The following is a 22,657-nucleotide window of genomic DNA, read 5'->3' on the forward strand; positions in this document are numbered from 1 at the left end:
GGACCTCAGTCCTACAACCACATGGGACTCAATTTGCAAACAACCTGAAAGAGCCTAGAAGCAAATTTTGCCCAGAGCCTGCCAACACACCTTGATTTCAGCCTTGTGACACAGGTAGAGAAATGGCCCACTGGATTTCTGACCTATGAATCTATAAGATCACAGATTTATATTGTTTCAGCCACTGAAGTTGTAGATATACTATGACAGCAATAGAAAACCGATACAATGGCATTATCTGGTTAAGTGACAAAGATCAATGGGGAAAATACTGCACCTACCAGTTGCCAAGAGCTTCTCAAATATCATCCCCTTTAACCCACATGACATGCCAGGTTGATATTATTCTCCCCATTTCACATATAACAAAACTGAAGTGCAGAGATTTTTTTTAAAAAACTATAGTCATGGCTAATGAGTAGTACAATTGGAACCTGTGCCTAGGACTGTCAGATACCAATGCCCTTGTCCTGCCCTGCTGGTCCCAGGTGATTCTTTACAGTCTGTGTGCTGCACCAGAAGCACTTTTCTGTACATTATCTTAATTGAGTACTGCAATGGTCTGTCATTTGCCCCTTTTTCCAAATGAGGACACCAATCTCAACATAAATTATATACCCGTGGGAATACAGGCTTTCCAACTGCCAGCCCCATCTTCTCTGCTCCAACACCTCAGTGGTGCACAGAGTATTTGTGAATTACACACACACAAATACACACAAACTTGGTTCATCAAATTTGCCCTGAATACACAGCCTGTTCTCACAAAGCAGTGGGAGCCGGCTGCTATCAGGAGGAAAAAAATGCTGATGGGGCCCTGAGTGGGAAGTCAATACTTAAGTGAAATTGAAACCTGTGGCTACACTGCTAGAGCTACACTTCGGATGATAATTATCAATAACGGCAGTAATAAGACTTAGAGGCAGAGAGTGACATCCTCAGAGTCTTCCACAGCTGTGCTGGGGACCAGCAATGATGCTCTAAATGTCTCATTCTTACTCAATTATTTAACATGAGTTCCTAGAGTCATTTTGTGCCCTGCACTGTTTTAAAAAATAACAAAATCTTCCCCAACAAAATCTGCTTTATCTGTAGCAAAATTAATTTACCCAAAGGTCCTTCTGGAATATCTCTGTGGGCCAGGAAAAGTGCTAGTCACCAGAGATGCCAGTCGCTGCCTTCATGGGACTTACGCTCTATCACAGATAGACAGTAAGCAAGCTAGCAAATTACTAAGATAATTATATTTAAAAGATACAGCAAAGGCAATAAATAGGACTGAGATAGAGGGGGGGGTCTATTTTAAAAACACGTAGGGGCAGAAGTTCTGACCACCGGGATTCAAATCCTGCAGCTATCGGGCTTCCTGCACTGCCTGACTCGGAGAGCTTCCTCACAGAGGAGTTTCTGTGAGCAGTGCCCTGTAAAGATCTAAAACAATGGAGACACATGGTGTCAAAACAAGCCAAAGGAAAATCGTTTGGGGAAAAAATTAAAAAGGATCCCAAGTCAAATTTATAGAAAAGATTCCTTTATTAACTTTTGGTCGAGAATATTTTTGTATATTTTCAGAAAACAACTCCAAGACCATGTGGATTCCTGCAACAGAGAGGAATTGACAGGACTGCTCCAGCCATGAAGACAGAAGAGAAGCAGTCCAGAGATGGAAGACGCTGACAACGCCTTGCCATACTAGCAGTCAGCAGCTGTGCGTCGCTACAGGATGCCCAGGACCAAACCAGAGAGGGTCAGACCTGCATTACCACCATTTGTCCACCATCCAGAACTGAAATATCATTGCTGACATGTACACATAAGGAACTGTTTGACAGTGAAATTGGGACTCAAAAGAACTGTTGGCCCAGAAAGAAACTCACTACAGACTGATTCATTTTCTCTCAGCATAACCATTATTGCTTATCTCATTTTTGGTTCTTATAAGTGTATTTCTAGTATCACATGATCTCACTCATCTAGGGGAAATAATGAACAACATAAACTGATGAACAAAAACAGACCCGGAGACAGGGAAGCATCGATCAGACTGTTAAACCTCAGAGTGAAGGTAGGGTAGGGTGGGGGTAAGAGGGAGAGATCAACCAAAGGACATGTATGCATGCATATAAGCCTAACCACTGGTCACGGACAATAGGGGGGTGGAGGCATGTGTGGGGAGAGGTTTGGGATGGGAATGGAGTGATGAGGACAAATATGTGATACCTTAATCAATAAAGAAATTAAAAAATAAAATAAAATAAAAATAAATAAATAAATAAATAAAAATAAAACAATGGAGACATCCTCAATAGCCCGAGACTGGTATTGCAGGGAGGTAGGGGAGAGAAGGTGTAAGCAATTCAATTCGAACGAAATATACTTGATGTGCTTCTCTCCCCTGACCATGTGAAGTTGGACTGTTATTTACACTCTCTGTGCCTCAGTGTCTTCATAGGATTGTGCCAACACACATAAGTCACTAAATAGTGTTCAACACATAGTAAGTGCTCAAGAAATAGAGTTTCTGGTACCTAGTTATCACTTGATAAATATCAGCTGTCTTGAGGCTGTGTCTGTCCTGAAAAGTGAAGTAAAGGAAAGGGAACTACTCTTCCCTGTAGATATACAGTGAACATTTATGGATGGCTCTCATTGTCTACTGCCCCAGAAAATCATGCAGAGTGTTATGGGTTGAAGTAATATGTTAAAGTCCTAGTCCCCAGCACCTCAGAGGGTAACCTTATTTGGAAATGAGGTCATTGAAGACGTAATTAGTTACAATGAACTCATACTGGAGCAGAGTGGGTCTTTAATCCAATATCACTGGTGTCCTTATAAAAAGGGGGAAATTGGACATAGATATAGACATGCATGGAAGGAAGACGATGTGAAGACACTGGGAGAAGATGGCCTTTAGCAGCCTAGGAAAGGGGCTTGGAGAAGATTCTTCCTCACAGCCCACATGAGAAACCAACCCAGCCAGCATCTGATTTTAGATTTCCAGCTTCCAGGTCTGTGAGACACCAGTTTCTATTGTTTAAACCACCCAGTTTGTAGTACTTTGTTACAGCAGCCCAGGAAACTAATACATATTCCTAAAGGGTCAGAAGTAGATATTGTTTAACACTGAATGCCCAGTAGCTGACAGAGGGCCTGGCACATGCTAGGTGCTCAATAAACATGTATTAAATGAATATATGTCAACAAATGAATAAATATCTAGTATGGTGGCACATAATCTAGCAATACCTGAGGAGAAATGTTTAAGGCCTACAATTACCTTGCTGATGGCTGGGAATCAACCAAATTTGGGGTTGGCTATCTGTAATCAAGATGCAGACAAGTGCTTGACCAGGTGATGAAGAGGAAGTCCTTGGAGATCCCAACTGGCAGGGGGACACAGCTGGGCTCAGAAGGCATGTGGGGCTTGATGTCTATATAAATGAGGTCTGTTCCTGGGAGCAGGCCCTCTCCTCACGTTAAGCTAGGGTTAGCCATCAATCAGTCCCTAGTCACAGAAGCTGGCAAGAGCAAGCAATGTTTCTATTGGTAAAAGCGTCTGAGGAGCTGACGGGTGTGCAACAACAATCTCAGTATGAGGAAAGTTCTAGAAGCCAGGCCCAAATTCTGAGAGGCCAAGGGAATAAGGGTTCACCTCTGGGAAATGATGTGAGAGTGCAGAGGTCAGCCTAACACAGAGGGTGCTCAATTCTCAGCCCACTCAACTGGGAGAGGACAACCGTGAGGCCTCTATAGGGAGAGGAGTGGAGATGTGAGCCAAGTGGGCAGAGGAGCCCAGGTTATCTGGTACCTAGGGCTCTGGGGCAGCAGAGGCAGGAATATGAGAGGAGTTTTAACACAGGGCAGACGGAGTAGCAGGAGTTAAGGTGGTAATTGGTAGAGCAAAAGAAGAAGGAAGAAGAATTTTCGTAATTGAACTATTCTAATTGACTGCTGACTCTACACTGTTCAGATTCGCCAGGCAATTGCTTAGTTCTCCATTTCATTTCATCTGTGTAGCTACAGCTATCGCACTAAGTTGGAGGGGGGGGGAGGTAGGCTTAAGAACTGATTAGGGAAAATCACTTCTTGCAGGCCTTAGGTTATTCCTATTAAAAATGATGCCAGGAAAAATCATAATTAAGATGGGAACATGGTGAATAACAAGCACCCCTTTCCTTGAATGTAAAATAAATTTTAACAGCTACCTTATCAAAAGAACCCAACATATTCAACCTTCCAATATGGGTAAGCAGAGTTTTCTATCAGAGTGAAATAGAAACTATAAATCAAACATTTCATATCTAGAGCCTAGCCAGCTCCAGTGAGTAAAATTCTGCTCTCCAGCAGTCTTATGTTTTTGTGTGTTTGTTTTGTTTGTTTTTTACTGGCTGGCTATCACACTTCCTTGAATTTGAAACTATATGGATACTGTTTCTTCATCTTAAATCTGTGAAACTACCTTCAAGAGCTATAGCCTTGACTATTTGTGACATGCTGTCCAAGATAAAGAAGCTGATCAATAATAAATGTGCCTGTGTGAGCTTCTATCAAATGCATACGGTTGAGATGGACTCGTTGGGAGGAAGGAGAGAGGGAGAGCGAGGACAGGGTGGGTTGGTTGAAGATTGCAGAAAGATTTTGGAGAAAGAGGTAGGCAGCAGTAAGTGTTCAGAGTGTTCGCTCAAATGCATTTTAGAGAAGGGGTTATGTGTATAATCCATATCTCCTGATTCAGGTACGATGAAAACGTTCCTTCCATGAGCCTGGTCTCCCCAAACTCAGTGTGGGCCCCAACAACATCCTTCGTCAAGACAGAGTTTAGATCATAGAGGAGACAGGCTGCCCATAGAAACTTCAGGTTATCTTTTCTGAGACGCTGGTTCCTAACTAGAACAGTGCTCAGAGCTATGTGGCTGACTGATGCCCTCGTCCTGCTGAAAACACAAATGAATCGTCCCCTCAGCAGTGTGGTGCAGGGCAAGATGAAATAGGCTCCCGTGGTCACGGTCACACTCCACAAACTCTCCGGAGACTCTTACCACTCTCCAGCAACTCTTTGATCATCATAATGGGCTTGCTGGAGAGTGACAGTGAGAGTCCCCAGGTGCAGTGCTGCCAGCCAGCACTGCTGGAGAAGCCAGCTCTTGGGGGACATGGCAACCTTCACTACAGGCAACTGAGCCCGCTGCTGACCCAGTCCAGCACCTTCAGTGAGACAAGGTCTGTGGCCCCAGAATTCCTGGGTACCCTTCAACTCCCTCACACCCTTCCCTTGGTACCCAGTCTCTGGCTTTGGGAAATCTCAAAATTATAACAATGAAGGAGTTGAAACACCAGTGTCTGTTCTTATTTCTAAAGCTGCCCTCCTGCCTTTGCAACCATCCTTACAACATTCCCCCTGCCCTATGCTGGGACGTCTTCAGTCCAAGCTCAGACAGGTCTCTCAGAAAATGACCCTGGAAACCTAAAGTGTGGCTGACACAAGTCCACAATTCATTTGGGTGAGACCTCTGGCCCTTCGAATCTACAGAAGCCTTAACCCAGTGCTTCTCGCCCCTGGATCCCATGAGAAGCACCTGGGGAATATTTTAAAAGAAAAATGCTAATGCTCAGGCCCCATCCCCAAAGATTCTGACTTGACTGGTCTGGGGTGAGGTCCAGCCCGGCAGCCGTGTGTTTCAAAAGCTCCACAGGTGACTGTAAGGTGCAGCCAGGATAGGCTATCAGATTACCCTCCAAGTCCTCCTGGTCCTTCTTTGTAAGGATAGACTCCTCTTAGGGAAGACGTGATAAAAGTGGTCTCACTGATTATATAGCACATATACCTAGACACATTTCCTCATAAGTAACTACCCATAAATAACTAATCTCCAACATTTCAGTGCCATTAGAATGTGAGAAAACACGGTCATCGAGTATGAGCACACCTCAGTCCCTGTCCTCTCGTGACTTCTCATCTCCTGACCTTCACTCTAGTGCATTAGTCTAAGGATCTAACGAATGTTAACTATTCAAGAAGCCCAAATAAAAGACTTTTTCTACTCTCTCTGCTCTGTCCTTTCAAGTGTTAAATTTTTACCAAGCTGTCAGGAAAAAACACCATCATGAAACTCTAACGAGATTTCATAATTCTTGTGTATGCCTGAAACTTTGAGGGAAAGGGAAGAAAATCCTGCTGCTATAAATATTCTCATGCCAGAGCCTAAAAGACCAAAGATCTAGGACCACAAGAGTGAGTGGCCCTCATTGATCTTTAATCACTCGGTCTCCGTGCCTCTGCTCGGCCTCCTGCCTGCTTTCACCATTGCTCCTTATTTCAATTATGTCTACATCTGTCTTCCCCACTAGACTGCAGCTGAACCACAACCTGTGGCTTATTCATTCCTGTACTCCCATCCCCCAACAGACTGTATATACTAATAGTTTACATGTATTGAGCACTTACTACTTGCCGGGCACTGTCCTAGATGCTTTTCACATATTATCTCATTTACCTTCAACTCTGTGAGTTTCATACTTTTTGTTATCCCATTTTACAAGTGAGGAAACTGGAGTACTGAGTTTAAGCAGCACGCTCACATCCACACAGGACCCAAGAGGCCAAATTCTGGCTCACATCCAAGCCATCTAGCTGCAGAGTCTACTCTCTTAGCCACTGCTATACAAGGCTGGGGCTTTGAGAAATAAACAGTTATTTTCAAGGTTTCTATTCAGAACCAGGCAGCTGTAGTACTTATCAGATACATGACCTTGAGAAAATTACTAAGCCTCTAAGCATGTTTCCTCTTCTAGAAGTAAAAGTAACCCGGAGCTCATGGTGTTTGTGTCACGATTAAATTAGAAAATGCATGTAAGATGGTTAGCACAGTGCCAGGCATTTACTAGTAGTTAAGTGTGGTAAAAGCCAGACGCTGCTGCTATATGGTTGGTACCTGGGCTGCTCTCATTAGAAGCATCTCAGTTACTCCCCAATCTGAGTGGCATTGCCTCTCTCTGCATCAGAGCAGTGGACAGTAGCCACTAATTTTTTATATCATTATTTAGATATAATTTATATAACATACCATTCACCCATTTAAAGTGCACAATTCAATGGTTTTTCAGTATGTTCACAGAACTGTATAACTATTATTACAGTCAATTTTAAAACCAATTATTTTTTAGAACCAAGATAGAATCAATTATGGGGTATTTTTCATCACCCAAAAATGAAACTCTATAAACATTAGCAGTCACTCTCCACTTCCCCTAAGCTCTCACCCCACATCCCCTGGGCAACCACTAATCTATTCTCTCTGTATTCTGGACATTTCATATAAATGGAATCATGCAGTATGTGATCCTTTGTGACTGACTTCTTGTCCTTAGCATAATGTTTTCAAGAGTCATCCATGCTTAGCATGTATCAACACTTCATTTCTTTTTACTGCAAATGCTATCCCATTGTATGGATAGACTTATTTTATTTATCCAGTCATTAGTTGATGGATAGTTTGGTTATTTCTACTTCTTGGCTACTTTGAATAATGCTGCTATGAACATTGGTGTACACATCTTTGAATGGACATAGGTTTTCATTTCTCTTGGGAGTCAAATTGGTGGGTCACATGGTAACTTTATGTTTAACCTTTTGAGGAACTGCCAGACTGTTTTACAAAGTAACTAGCCACTAATTTGTGCTTGCTTCTAGATGACTTAGAGCAAGTCACTTAACCTCACTAAGCCTCAATTTCCTCATCTGCAAAATGAGGATATTATCTACCAGAGGAGATATTGTAAATATAGTGCTTCCACTGCCTGACACCCAGCAGGTGCTTAACAAAGGGCAGGTATTCTGCTGTCCCTGGCAAGTAGTCCCCCTGCCTGTTCCTCCCTCTCTAGTTGGGAGGAGAAATGGCCCATACCATGAAAGGCTTGAGTGCTGCCTAATGGAGGTGTTAGGTGGATAACATCAGAGTACAGAGTCAGACTACATTTCTGGATCGTGTTAGCCGTCTCTAAAATAAAGAAAAATAAAGAAATGAATGACTCTCAACTCAAGTGTGTGTATGTCCTCCTTGCTTCTATAAACTGGACTTTTGCCCAGAAGCCACAAGAAGTCAATAATTGGAGTTCCATATGCTAATGTAATTTGGTGGAAAACGTACAGTCATGCACCATTTAACGACGGGGATATGTTCTGAGAAATGCATCATTAGGCGATTTTGTCATTGTGTGAACACCATAGCGTGCACTTACACAACCTCAATGGAACAGCTTCCACACTTAGGCTATGTGGTCGACAGCCTCTTGCTCCTAGGCTACAAGCCTGCACAGCATGTTCCTATATTGGATACTGTAAGCAATTATAGCACGATGGTAACTATTTGTGTATCTAAATCTAACTAGAAAAGACACATTAAAATATAAGCATAAAAGAAAAAAAAATGGTACACCTGTATAAGGCACTGGAAGTTGCTCTGGGTGCATCAGTGTGTGAGCGTGAATGAATGTGAAGACCTAGGACATTACCACACAGTCAGGTAGACTTTCTACACACCGCACACTTAGGCTCCACTACATTATAAAAAGGTTTTCCTTTCTTCCATAGGAAACCTACGTTAGCTTACTGTAACTTTTTTTTTTACTTTATAAACTTGTAAATATTTAACTTTGACTCTCTTGCAACAATACTTAGCTTGAAACACAAACACACTGTACAGCTATACAAAAACATTTCCTTCTTTATATCCTTATTCTATATCAATAACTGTGAGTAACGCATCACGCTACCACCTTGGAATGGCTGCCACCGTATGGCGGCTGTGACCTTTCCAGGCTATGACGTTACTGCGGCTACGAGGTCACCACAGCTACAACTTTACACCGGCTATGACCTTAACAGGGCTACGACATTATGACAGCTATGACCTTACCACGGCTATGACGTTATAACAGCTACGCCCTTACCTCCGCTAAGACGCTACTTCGGCTACAAAGGTACCAGGGCTACAACTTTACCACAAGTTACGACATTACAATGGCTACGACGTTATGACGTCATGACGGCTGCAACGTTACTACAGCTACGCCCCCGCTGCACGTCCCGCACGTCCCGCACGTCCCGCACGTCCCGCACGTCCCGCACGTCGGCTACAACTTTACGACAGTGACGACTCCAGGTCGGCTACAACGCCACTGGCTGGCGATGGGAATTTCTCAAGCTCCGTTGTAACCTTATGGGACCACCGTGGTATATGCGGTCGGGCGTTGTTGACCAAAGCCTGGGTCTGCGCCACATCCTCTCCCTTGCCACAGTGTCTGAGCGGCCTGATCTCCAGCAGGACCTACAAAAACAAGGCCCAGCCAAACCCTGGAAAACGTGAGCCTAGGCAAACACAGAAGCGTGAGTCCCTGGTTCCATCGTTCTAAAGGTCCTGATTAGCATTTCTGTTGCTGGCAGAGAAGACTGACAGTCCATCAGTCGCAAATAACAATCATGTCGCCTGCAAAAAGAAACTTCGGTTCTTGGGGGAGTTATTGTTTTTCAGGGTAAAAAATATCCCTTGGGCAGGCTCACATCACTGCAGAATTTGCAAAACCGAAGGAGAGAAAAAAAAATGAAAACTGGAAAAAGTTAAGCATGCAGTATTTCACATTGTGAGGAATATTTTTGCTTTGGGGACAATAAGCAGGACGTTTGGAAAGAACTCGCCTACAATATGAGAAAATGGAAGGATTTCTGTCTTTAGCTGACATGACAGTAATAGGACAGACTTGAAGATTGGCTGCAATTGAGATGCCCCATTACTGCTGGCTTCGTGGGTGTGGAGGTCACACACCAGATGAAGCCTTGGTGCCAGGCTTTCTTCCAGGGCTCCAGCTTCTATCTCCTGGAATAACACTAACTATGGGGTAAGAAAAACTAATCTTTTTTTCTAAAGGCATCAATCACACCTATCAAAGTAGGAGAGTAAGAGAGAGAGAGACTGAGACTTTCAACTGGGGATTGCAATGAAAGATTTAAGAGAAAAATTTTAAGATTTGCTTACTAATAGCCATGGGAAGGTTAAGAGGATACAGGATAATTGAGTAAAAGCCACTTGGGATGTTCTTTATGCGCTTTACACACTCACACACACACGTAAACTGGGTTTCACAGCGTAATTCAAAGTACCCATTTGCCACTGAATAAAAATATATGCCAGATAAATACACTGATAGTTCCAAGATGTGATATTACTTATTTTGAGGCTGATTTCTATATGAAGCAGGCATGGGCATAGACCCCTGCAGATACTAATGTACTAAAATGACCTCATCATAGGAGTTGACACATGGGAGGCCTGTATCCCAGCAACCACTACCAGCAGGGGTAGGGGGTCTGATCTTAGAGCCAGACTATGACGTTACTACGGCTACAAGGTCACCACAGCTACAACTTTACACCGGCTATGACCTTAACAGGGCTATGACATTATGACAGCTATGACTTTACCATGGCTACTAAATATGTTCCTGTTATATCAAGCAGTGGTAGGGGGTCTGATCTTAGAGCCAGAAAGTAAGTCTTGAATTGAGGCTATGCTCTCCATAGCCTTTGGGGCCACCCAGGCTAGCCTGCTCATCTGCAGGGACCCCCCAGGCTAACCTGCTCATCTGCAGGGACCACCCAGGCTAGCCTGCTCATCTGCAGGGACCCCCCAGGCTAACCTGCTCATCTGCAGAGCCACTGGCTGTAGCCTGTGTTCCCCAGTTCGCAAGGCTGCTCGGTGACCTTGTGCTTACATAGGCAGCTTTCTGTAATCACCTCCTCATAGAAGCTATGTACTGCTCCATCTCTCCCACTAGACTGGAAGTTTCTAGAAGAAACAGAAAAGGCATATCTTGTTCATGGACCCAGTGACTGTGCTGACCTCATTGGTGTCTCTAGCTGAGTGAAAGAAATGGAGCATGGAGTCCAGGAGTGGAGCACACCCTGAAACACCCACCAGCCAAGGTAGACCAGGTCAAGTACTGGGAGAGGGAGGGGCCCCAGAGGGATGGTCCTGGGGAAAAAACATCTCAAGGACAAGATTCCTGCCCTCCCCCACCCACCTACCCACCCACCCAATCAGAGCTGTGACTTCTTCTTACTCTGCCTTAGAGCAAAAAAGCCTTTTGACTGTTACATTGAAAATGTCAAAAGCTCTTTGCAACTGTAAAGTATTATTAATAAGTGAGGCCTTAGATCCTGAATACAGATCAGTAGAAAACAGGCAGATGAGCCTGGGTTCAAATCATGATTCTGTCACCCACTAGCAAAGTGGTAAATCACTTAATCTCTCTATACCTCAGTTTTCTTATGCAAAGTAGTGGCAACAGCAGCAAGTAATGTAAGGCATATGTTTGGTACTCTGTTGAGTGATGATTGTTAATGATGGATGTGTGTATGTAAAGATGTGTTTTGGCAACATTTAGAGTGATGATTCCCAAATGTTTGCTAAATGTGTTCCTGTTATATCAAGTGCTATAGATAAACAAGCTATATTTCCTGCCCTCAGGGAGGTCACCCTGTACTGAATCCACAAGCCCAGGACTGGCTGCCTCACAGAGAGATTATGATACTTGCCCATGGCTCCCATGTGGCAAAAGTGAGACAAAACACAGGCCTAGTAATTCCCAGACATTGCTCTTTCCCGTAGCTCACATTTCACAAGAACAGCAAAGAGTATTTCATTCCACCTCCCATTTCAACCTACCACCCACCCAAAAGACTAGATCCTAACAGCCAGCGGGACCTCTGTTGAATGGGTAAAGTAGGGGTGTTCAGATATGGACTTGAGACAATAAATTACTCCGAATAAGATATGGACTTGAGACAATAAATTACTCCGAATAAGAAAGAGCGAGCTGCCCTGGCCGGTGTTGCTACGTGGTTAGAGCATCCACCAGAGCAACAAAGGGTCCTGGGTTCGATTCCCACTCAAAGGCAGGTACCTGGGTTGCAGATTCAATCCCTGATCAGGGCATATGGGGGGCAACTGATCAATGTATCTCTCTCACATCAATGTCTCTCTCTCTCTCTCTCTCTTTCTCTCTCTCTCTCTTCCTCTCTCCTTCTGTCCCTTCCACTCTCTCAAAAATCAATGGAAAAAATATCATCAGATGAGGATTGACACACACAAAAAAAGAGCTATTGAGAGGTGATTTGAGGAAGGTCTCCAACCTAAAAATCCTTTAATAAATACTATTGAGCACCTATTTCCTATTAGGCATAGACTGAATCGTGTTCACACATGCTCCTTCACTGTAGGTCATGATACACTGTATGTCACAACCAGGCGTCATTGCTATGTTTTGTTTTTTAAATGAGCAAGTGAACTTGGGAGTTTAAATGATTTCCTGAACAGACAGTGGTGAGAATTCGTTTACCCAAAGTTTATGCTTTTTAGGGTGACAGAAGGCTGAGCTCAGCGCTCGGCAGAAATAGGAAGAGACCAATATCCTACCTTATAATAGAGAAACATGCAAATTGACCGCACCTCCGCTACGCCCACGATTGGGCTGGCGGAGGCTGGGGGGCAGGACTCCGGGTGGCTTATCTGGCCGTTGAGAAGATCAAGATGGCGGTGCCCAGTCCTCTTAGTTCCAGGGGTCCCTGGGGAGATCGCTGCCCCGGGGAGGCGAGACCTGGCTGCCCAGCTTCTCCCGGGGGTCCCTGGGGAGATCGGCAACCGGGGGGTGTGGCCGGGCCGCCCAGCCGCTCCTGGGGGTCCCTGGGGAGATCATCAACCCCGCCCAGCCGCTCCCGGGGGTCCCTGGGGAGATCGGCAACCCGGGGGGCGTTGCCAGCCCGCTTAGCCAGCTCCCAGAGATTGGCAACCGGGGGTGTGTGGCTGGACCCGCCTAGACGCTCCCGGAGGTCCCTGGGGAGATCGGCACCCCGGGGAGGTGAGGCGGGACTTGCCCAGCTGCTCCCGGGGGTCCCTGGGAACATTGCAGGCATGTGGTTGCTGAGACCCAGACCAGGCCTCTGGCCACAGATTCATAGCTTTGCAGAGACCTAGGGCAGGGATCTGCCTCATCTGCAGAGAGACAGAGGTTCTGCAGTGCCCCCAAGACGTGGGTGGGCCCAGCCAGGGATCAAGTGGCATGGAAGGACTCCTGGCAGAGGGGCAAGGACCCTCACCCCTGAGGCGGGGGTTGAGGGGTGGTGCCACCTCAGTGGAGGGGTGCTGCACTGCAGGGTACTGGACTGACTGATGTGATTCAGAGAAGCTCCCAATGCTAACCCGCCATGCTCAGGCGGCCTTCACACTTCAGAGGCAGTGACTCTTGCTCCTGCCTTGACCCAAAAGCAAGCTCGCGACACCCTGCCCCATAGCAGAGCATGCCTAGGCAGTGAGTGGGAAGCCTTCCACCTGCTTCGGAGAAGGGGGGGGGCAGTAAAGAATGGGGGGAGAGGAAAGAATGTGGAGCATCCGCAATGAAGAGGTGCTTGAGAAAGAGGCTCGGAAGCCTGACTGGAAGGTTTGTTCTGTTTGCTGGGCCGCTGCCCCTTAGGAAGCACAAAGAGCATGGCTCTGAGGGCTTCCTGTGTGCTGAGTCAAGTTCCACAGCCAACTGGAATTGGCCTCAGTTTCGTGGTCTGTAAAATGGATTAAGCCTGTCCCAGTGCCTTCACTGAGCTTTGATGGCCAATTGAGATACTATATAAAGAAAATGAGGGAAGAAGTGAGAAAGAAAAGCAAGGACGAGCAACACAAAAGAAAGGCTGAAAGGAACCTGTAAACCCATTGTCACTTAAATAGGGAATATAGTCAATAGTGTTGTAATGATGGTATGATGCCAGGTGGGTACTAGAAATATCGGGGAACACTTTGTAAAGTATATGATTGTCTAACCACTATTCTGTAACTAATATAAAACCTGAAACCAATACAAAATAATGTTGAATGTAAAGAAATGAAAATTGGAGTGAAATTTTTATAAATTTCAAAGTTTAAATAAAAGCTGTAAAGGAAGGAAGGGGAGAATAAAAAGTGTTTTTCATTTTACCACTTCATTAAAAAGACAGTTGTCTTTATATGGTGCTTTTATACTTTTCTAAGTCATTATCTCATTTTAATTTCCGGGCAACTTAAAGACAAGATAAGTATTCCCTCCACTATTCAAAGAAAGGAAATCTTGGTGTCTGGTCAAGCCCTTATTGTAAAGCAGGGTTAGTAAAATTTTCTGTGCAGGGTCATATCTATACTAATAAAAGCCTTGGGGGTGATCAGGCCAGCAGGGGAGGCTATTTGGGGGCAATCAGGCCCGCAGAGGAGCAGTTAGGGGGCAATCAGGCCAGCAAGGGAGCAGTTAGGGGGCAATCAGGCAGGTAGGTGAGTAGTTAGGAGCCAGCGGTCCCAGATTGTGAGAGGGATGTCCAACTGCAGGTTTAGGCCTGATTCCTGTGGAATCAGGCCTAAACCTTCAGTTGGACATCCCCCAAGGGGTCCCATATTAGAGAGGGTGCAAGCTGGGCTGAGAGACACCCTCCCCAGTGCACGAATTTCGTGCACCAGGCCTCTAGTGTTTTGATAAAAGGTGAAGAGGAAATGAGAGAAGGTCTTGGAGGATTCCTGAGACCAGGGCTGTAAAGTTTGGAATGCAGGGCATCTGGGGGTATATATATATATATATATATATATATATATATATATGCCCAGCAGAGGGAAGGTTTCTGGGGCAATGGGAGCATACTGGGGCAGGAGGGAAGTCAAGAGCTCCATAAGAATTTTACCAAAGGCCAAATGTGAGTGAGGTTGAGCCTGACTGGAATCCAAGGACACCTGCTTTGTCCTTTCTGGACTACCTGCTTGCTGTTTGACCTTACTTGGACAAGTCACGAAATCTCCCAGAGTTTTGCAATTTTCTCACCTGCAAATGGGCAATATTTGCTTCAAGCAATGATGAATGAAGAGTGTTGAAAGTGGCTTGAAAATTGCATAGGGACCCTGGGAGCATGATCTGTGGGAGAGCTTCACCATTGTGTCTCAGCCACCACCTTTACTGTGTCTTAGGCACCTCCTTAGGGAATGTGACCTATATCTCGGGCTTTGTTAGCTCAGGGTCCCATTCTTTCATTTCTGTATTTAGAACCCTTTCTGAATTGTACTCGACCACATTTATTTCCTTTCCTGGATAAGGGAGATGCTGTGTAAAGAGGAGACCTCACACTCACACTGCAAAACTAATTGCCAAGTAACCTTGCTCCCACCCCAGTTGTGTGAAGTCCATGTCTCCTTTTGATTGTTTCCTTATCCTTAAATGAGAGGGTTGGAACTGATGATCTCTAAGGTCCCTTCAGGCTCCAAAGCTTATGGTCTCTTGAAGGACCCCTTCTGAGCCTATCCTAGCAACTGGTGTTCCAGCACTTTCTATTGCCCAATTAGCATCATTTATCCAATGTTTTTGGCAGGTATGTGCTTCTATTCCAGGCATCCTGAGCCAATTCTAAAAATCAGAATTCTTGGAAGACTCAAATATTTTAACCATCTTCAAATACATGACATCAAAGTCACCATTTTTCCTTCATCTACCATCTTTGCTCTTTTATCAAAAAAAGAAAGGAAAAAAAGAGGTACTGAGTCCATCTGGCATGATCTTCTTTGAATAAAAGCCCATCTGCTTATTATCTCTAATTTCATTGTCTTCTGGAATATTTACAGAAGTTTGTTTCAATATTCATTGCACTGTGTTTCTAATTACTGATCCGGACCATCCATGCCGACTTAGTGGGGCACCGTGCTTGGCTATAGTCTTTCTCTTTTTCATCTCCACAATTCTTTACTCTGGAGGCATGATGTGGCCCTTGGCCGTCATTACAGAGCCCTGGTGTAATGCTGCAGAGGCAGATTCTGAGAATCAGCGCCTTTATTGTGGTCTCCCTGGGGACTTGTGAAGCCGCCTCTGATGAATTTTTTCCTGCCTCTACACCATTATTGTCATAGGAAGGATGGAGATAATTACCTGGTTTATTATCCTGAGGCGGGCTTCATCTGGGGGCCCCATGATCACTGGAAACAGAAGGCTCATCTCTGCCTTCAGGAGTCCTGAATAGATGGGTAAAAGATGTACATTTCCCAAATTACAGCATCTCTGAAAGGCAAGGGATGGTCTCTGCGATGGAAATATTTCCAACCGGATCATTTTCAAAATACCCCTCTGAAAATCCAAAATGATAAAGCCATTTAAAATTAAGCTCCTTTTCTCCCCAAATGCATTCCCATTTCTGATTCCCCCAGTTATGATGCTCTCTATCACTTCCCACAATCAAGCAAGTACTGTTACTCCTTCTCTGTAGCATCTTAATGCTTTTCCCATCTGTCCCTGGCTTGCCTTTCCCACTCCACTGTCTAATTTCAGCTTCATATCACGTTGTCTCCATTCCTGCAGATCTCCCTATCTCTCAGGCACTCTCCCACCCCACCCACCATGCACACAACTCCAGAATCACCCACGTAAAATATGCATTGGTTTCATCACTCTCCAAGTCAACAATGCTCTGTGTGCCCTTCGCTGTCAGGATTAAATCTCCCTACCCTCAATGATTTGCAGGGTTTCCATTCTCAGGCCTCATGGTCCCCAGCCAGTTGTGTATCCCGTTGCTGCCCCATGAACCCTCCTTCTAGCCACACAGAGAGTGCTCTGAGCTCTGCACTCTCAGCTTTTGCTTACACACCAACTTCCCAGGCCTGTGAAAAAGTTGAAAAGGGAAAAAGACAGAATTGGGGGTTAATTCTCACTGCAGACACCTAGGAGCTAAAAAGTAAATTGTACACTATATTTTTATGAGGCATGTCCATGATCCAGATAGGTGGACTGAGACCAGAACAACACTGGAGAGGTGATTTTAAGTTAGGCATCTGCACAGGGAATGTGAACTGCTACAGCTTAGGGGTGCCACTGCTAGCAAGGACCAATACCAGAGCAACAAAGCACTATGCCTTGGGGTTGACCCCATTTGAAACTCTTCATTAAAATTTTCATTCACAAAAATACTTTAGCATTAGTTCACTTCCCATTTTGGTCTTTCTGGATCATTCAAGGTTCTTTTGTGAGGCTATATTAACTGGAACCAGAAAGTCCACATAAGAAAATGGAAGATGGGGGTGTGGAAATGAGTTTTGGGAAGAAGGCAAATGTCAGGCCTAGGGATGTCATCTACATTTGTAAGCAATGGGGAGTCACTGAAGCTTTAGAGAAGAGCCATGAGGAGATGAAAGCAAATTAAGAATAATCTGGTCACCCTGTGCAAAATGGATTAACTTGACTGAAATCCACTCAAATACTGAAGTATTGCTGTCGTTCTAATTAGACCTTATGCTTCTCCATTAACTGCATCTTCCAACTCTTCTCTCTCTAAACCCCCTGGCACTGTTGTCTTCTAAGGGCTCCTAGTGCTCTGTCTCCATGATTTTCAACCAGAGGAGAGGCTCAGGATTTGGAAATTGGTTGCCATTTCTTACTGAGGTTATTGCTATGTTCAGAAGTTGGGGGAAGGGGCAGGTATAGTGGCATTTCGTTCCCAAGGGCCAGTGATGCCAAATTCCTCAACACACTGAGGAGTCCTGTACAACAAAGACTAGTCCTGCCCAAAATACCTGCAGTGCCTAGTTTGAAAGGCATGATATTTGATCTCTTTTGCTGCCCCTACCTTTGTCTTCTATAAATTTTCTTCTTCTGTTTGTCACCAGGCTTCCCGCCAGCTGCCTGATTAGCAGGTTAAATGGTCACTCAACTGTCATTGAACTCCTTCTCCCTTTCAGGAGCACCTGGAGGAAAGCCAATGTCCATTATTGACCTAGTTCCACAGCACTTGAAATTTCCACCGTGTTTTGCAATGGCTTCTATTAGCTAATTCTCATGTCAACACATGTATTGAGTTAGTTTGGTTTTAGTGGTTTGCAAGTGGAGAGACCTGCAAACCAGAAGATCTGGAAACCTGTTCACTCTATGCCTTCACAGTCAGACTGTGTGGGAAGCTATTTTCAAAGTCATAATAATTCTTTCAACCCTCTAGGAAATTCACCTAGTAGGGTGCCGTTTGTGTCAAAATTTTATCATGAATATCCCTTGCTTTTTGGAATTTAAATACTTTAGTGGCCTAGTTATGAAAAGTGAATCTCCCTCTTCACTGATCTTCATTATATTACTGAAGATATATATTCATGTTTTTTTAAATCTCATTAAAGAGTTGAATGCTTTATTGCCACCTCTATGGAACTCTCTTTTGAGGCCTATTACATTTTGCTTTGTAATATTGGCCCTTTTTTGAGGACTGTTGCATCTTCCTAATACATTGGGAGGCATTTGAAGGCAAACTGTCTTATTCTTTGTATTCCTCTAGCCACTATGGCAGTGCTTAGCCCCTGGTAATAATTAGTGAATATTTGCTGATGAATTGGTGCTCAAGTTGATGGTCAATTGCATAGTATACAAGGTTTTACTCATTGGGGATTTATTCCTTGATAAAAATATTCACAAAACATTACTGTATTTTACCCCTATGATGTCTCTGTTGCAATTAGTTTCCTTTCTCAAGCACCCATTTCAACGCCCTAGGTATTTCTCTCAAGACTAAGGAGTATCTGACTGCACTCCTGCCAATCAACTAAAACTGACAAAAATGAATGTCTAAAATATACATGGAACTCCAACAAATTAATGAGAAAGATGAGAAACCCAATATTAAAATGGAAAAGGATATAACTAGACAATTCCCAGGAGAAATCCAAATGACTAATAAATATATGAAGAGATGCTCTACATCATTAATAACTAGAAATATGCTAATTTATATTAATGAGAATGTGGAGAAACAGGAGACCTAGTTCATTCCTGGTAGAGAAGAAAGTGGAACAGTCATTCTGGAGAGCAAATTGATTCTATGTGAGCTGGTGTGCAATTACCCTATAACCTGCAACCCCATTCTAGGGCTAACACCCCAGGAACACTCATCAGGACCATACAGGGGGGCATCAAAAAGGATGGTCTTACAGTGTTGTTTGTGGTTGTGAAGCATTGAGCCAGCAATTGTGTCTATAACTGGGGTTATAAGCAAAACATGGTGAACTCACGCTCTGGAAAATGATGTAGCAGAATTAACCAGATGCACATTCACCAACATGGATAAATCCTGAAAAATTATGCTGAGTGGAAAGAGCAAAAAAGAAAAAAAAAGACATATACTGAAATACCATTATATAAATCTAAATGTCATATATTTCAATGACATATTCTAAACACATTAGTATGTATGTTTATTATATATAAAGGGAGAGAATAGATCTAGGGATGGGCATAAAGGGGGGAAATACTAAAATAAACTAACCCATGTGAGAAACCAAAAACAGGTAGATGCCATGAGCATCTTAGGATGATGACTTCAATACTGAACCTGAGGTCCATCCTAGGATGACTTCAACTCTGCACCTTTTCTAACAAGAAAAAGGCAGAGGGTAGTTCTAGATGAAGATTTGAGGAGGTCACCTTTTAGCTAAACCCATGAGATTTAGTGTGGATAGATGTAAAAACGTCTATTTTGTCTGCTCAGCAGCCTTTTTCTTTACATACTGATTACAAAATAAGTTATTTCTTAATATCTAGATACATTATTCACAGGTTTTTAAAAAGTCATTATTATATTTGGTTTTATTACAATAAGATATACCTGCAATACAGGCTGACATTCATGAGTAATTATTTCTAAGACCTTTATGAATACCCCAATTCACAAAGAAGCACTGTATCACATAATTTACCCCATAATATTAATATACAACGAGTGAAAAACTCATTGTTCTGGGTGGCAGGGGGCAAGGTGTAAGACTCATCCATCAGCCATGTAATCCACCTCTACACCCCAGCATCCCAACCAGCAAGTACAATTCTAATTCATGCTTCAACAAAAATACAAATTACAATATCCTTTGAACCTAGAGGGTCATTTGCAAATAATGAGAAATGCAAATTCTAAATCAATGGAAGTCTGGGGAGTACTATTCCATGGTGACCACTCCAGTGCCCTGGAAGAGTTATTGCAGCCTTTTTAAGTGTTTAATATAATATCTGAAACAAAAGAGGCCATGAGCAAACCCTGCTCATTTTGATTGACAGTTTGGCCTGTGGCTTAGACCATTTCAGCACAGACTCTAAATCAGACCATAGAAGATTAAAATTCTAAAAGAAGTTGTTGATTTCAAAGCTTTTAATGATTCAAATTTTTCAATCAGCAGGGTGGGTTTTTTTTCCAGTTCATTACCCACAGACTCTTGTGGATCAACCATTGTGTGCAACCCATCTCCTTAACAACTCTAGTAATATGATCCTGTCTATCACTTTACCCAGCCCCAGAAAACAAGGCCCAAATATCTGTGTTCATTTTACCTTCATTTACTTTGGCAGGATTCCAGAAGCATGGGAAACAACATAAATTCCAGCATCTTAGCTTCTAAACAGAAGCTGATCAAGTCAATGATTCCTTAACACAACTGAACTAATGGGAAATTGAGCAAGAGCTGGCAGCTCTGGCTGTGACAGACGAGAGATGCATGTGAGAAAAGCGGGGGAAGTGGAGAGACTCTTTAGCCTCGAGTCAGAATTGTGTCCATCTCAGTGTCATTCCGCCTCAGGAATCTGGAGATGAAAATAATTTAGCTTTGAAACACACGCAGGCTATTCCAGAACACCGCCGACAATTATAAGTATGGAGTGGGGATACGGGAATAGGTTCCTACTGTGCAAAATTGCATGTTATTGAATTGATTGAGTTGTCATTCAGAAAAGGTGATTTTAGAAATGAAGCTAGCAGAGAAATAAATAAAGTAGAAATTCAGATAAAATGCATCCACGTCTTGTTACTGGTATCTGTGAAACTAAAGGATTGCAGCTGGTAAAGGTAATATTATTAAACAATGACACTGAAGGTCATTCTTTGTTACCCTTTTCTAAAAATCATCTCACTTCCTCTTTGGTTCATTGATTTCACTCAGCAGTCACTTGCTGACTGACTCACTAGGGCTAGGATCAAGCAGGCCTTGGTCATACTAAGAAACTCTCATGTTGTCTTCAAGGTCTCCTAGAAGGCATATCCCATGTTCAGCCCAACCATGAGGCACCCTCACCTCCAGCCTCTTCAATACCCCCACTAAGCTGTCAGTTCTGGTAGTTGACAATAGGGAACAAAAACCCAGCTTTAAGGTATCTTGTGAGCTAGTCAACAGTAGCACAAAGTACATTTTCTAAAGGCACGTGACAAACTAGTGTTTCATCAGGTTTACTTAGAGAGCTGAGGGGAATCAACTCTGGATTGTGTCTTGTATGTAGTAGGTGCTCAATAAAATGTGTTCAGCTGGCAGTTTCCTGCAATAGCAGGAGTCAGAGGGGAAAATTGGCATCTGATTCTGTGGCAGATCTGTCCAAAGTAATAAAAACCCCACTGAGCATAGAAGCAAAAAGAACAGACTTTAGCTTCCCAGGGGAGAAGACTCAAGGAAGTAGCCTGTTTCCAGGACTTCAGTGAAGGAAACCGGGGGTCAGAACAAGACTCCAGTCGCAGCAAGGAAGGCAAGTGTTAAATGGAATCAATTCAGCAAGCCTAGAGGATGTGGGTACACAATCATGGGTCCACTGCCACCTTGGGCAGGGTCAAACCTGAAGTGGGCAGAGAGCACTGCAGAGAAGGGAGACTTCAGGGCCTGTGGCTCTTTCATTCTCAGCTCCATCTTTCCACACTGGCTCTCAGGATATGTCACTTTAAGTCAGGGACTTCTTCCTCTTACAGGTTTTTTAATGCAAGATTCTAGTGGAAAGATCATGAAGGAGGAATTCTCAGAAGCACTATATTCCAGTCCCAGCCCTGCTGTGACCAGCACGTGCCCTCAGACAAGTCATTTCACTTCTCCAAATCCCAGGTCCCTCCTCATAATTGGGGGCACCGATTCAACTCATTGGAGTGTTTGAGGATAAAGCCATTTCCACATATGGAAGCACTCTGAAGAATGGTAGCTATTTGTGTATTTCATATTGAATCCAATGTTGAATTTGTCAAATTGAATTTTCTGTAATTACAGAAATAAAGCTTTAGTGTCAAGAAACTTCAAGCATTGAGCAGGCAAAATGAGTGGTAGAGGGAGCCCAAGAGACCTTTCCTGGGCCCCAGAAATCACTGTAATTGGCACCTACCCAATGCAGCTTCACTGAAGGCCGCTCTGCTTGAAGCTGTGATCAGCAGCCAGTCTTGTATGAAGCACATTTAACTATCTGTTGGAGGGCATGTAAATAAAACCTTCACTGAGGTAAACAGTTGTTCCGTTTTACAGCCCACGCGCACGAAACTTTTATGCTCCATGATGATATATGGCTTCTATGCGTGTGGAAGTCCGGAGCGTTGTTCCATGTGGCGTCCTCTAAGTGACTGGCTGATAAATGATTATTTACTCACTAGTTTTCAAGGCCCATGAAATCCTTTAAACTGGAACACTGTCCCTAACTACCCATTAGTGATCATGGTAATTCTTCCTAATGGGATGTGAGCCAGTTAACCTGACAGCCATAATGGCACAGGGCGGAAGGTTGGGGGGCGATGAGCAGGAGCCTAAGCTCAACTCAGAGGGTTCCTCTAAACCCAAGGCCATATCACATGGTGTGT

The 22,657-nt window shown here is 43.8% G+C and overlaps 1 long non-coding RNA gene across 2 annotated transcripts; it reads left to right on the forward strand.

Moving 5' to 3' along the window:
- Positions 1–9,301: 9,301 nt before the first annotated feature.
- Positions 9,302–20,827, forward strand: LOC114233085 (uncharacterized). 2 transcript variants are annotated; one of them, XR_003619224.2, is made up of 3 exons: positions 9,302–9,894; positions 10,831–10,978; positions 20,413–20,827. It is a non-coding gene; the product is annotated as an uncharacterized LOC114233085 (long non-coding RNA). The 2 variants fall into 2 exon arrangements; XR_003619225.2 differs by lacking the exon at positions 9,302–9,894 and adding an exon at positions 10,520–10,543.
- Positions 20,828–22,657: the final 1,830 nt, after the last annotated feature.

This window comes from Eptesicus fuscus, chromosome 22, assembly GCF_027574615.1.
Source record: "Eptesicus fuscus isolate TK198812 chromosome 22, DD_ASM_mEF_20220401, whole genome shotgun sequence".
NCBI lineage: Eukaryota > Metazoa > Chordata > Mammalia > Chiroptera > Vespertilionidae > Eptesicus > Eptesicus fuscus.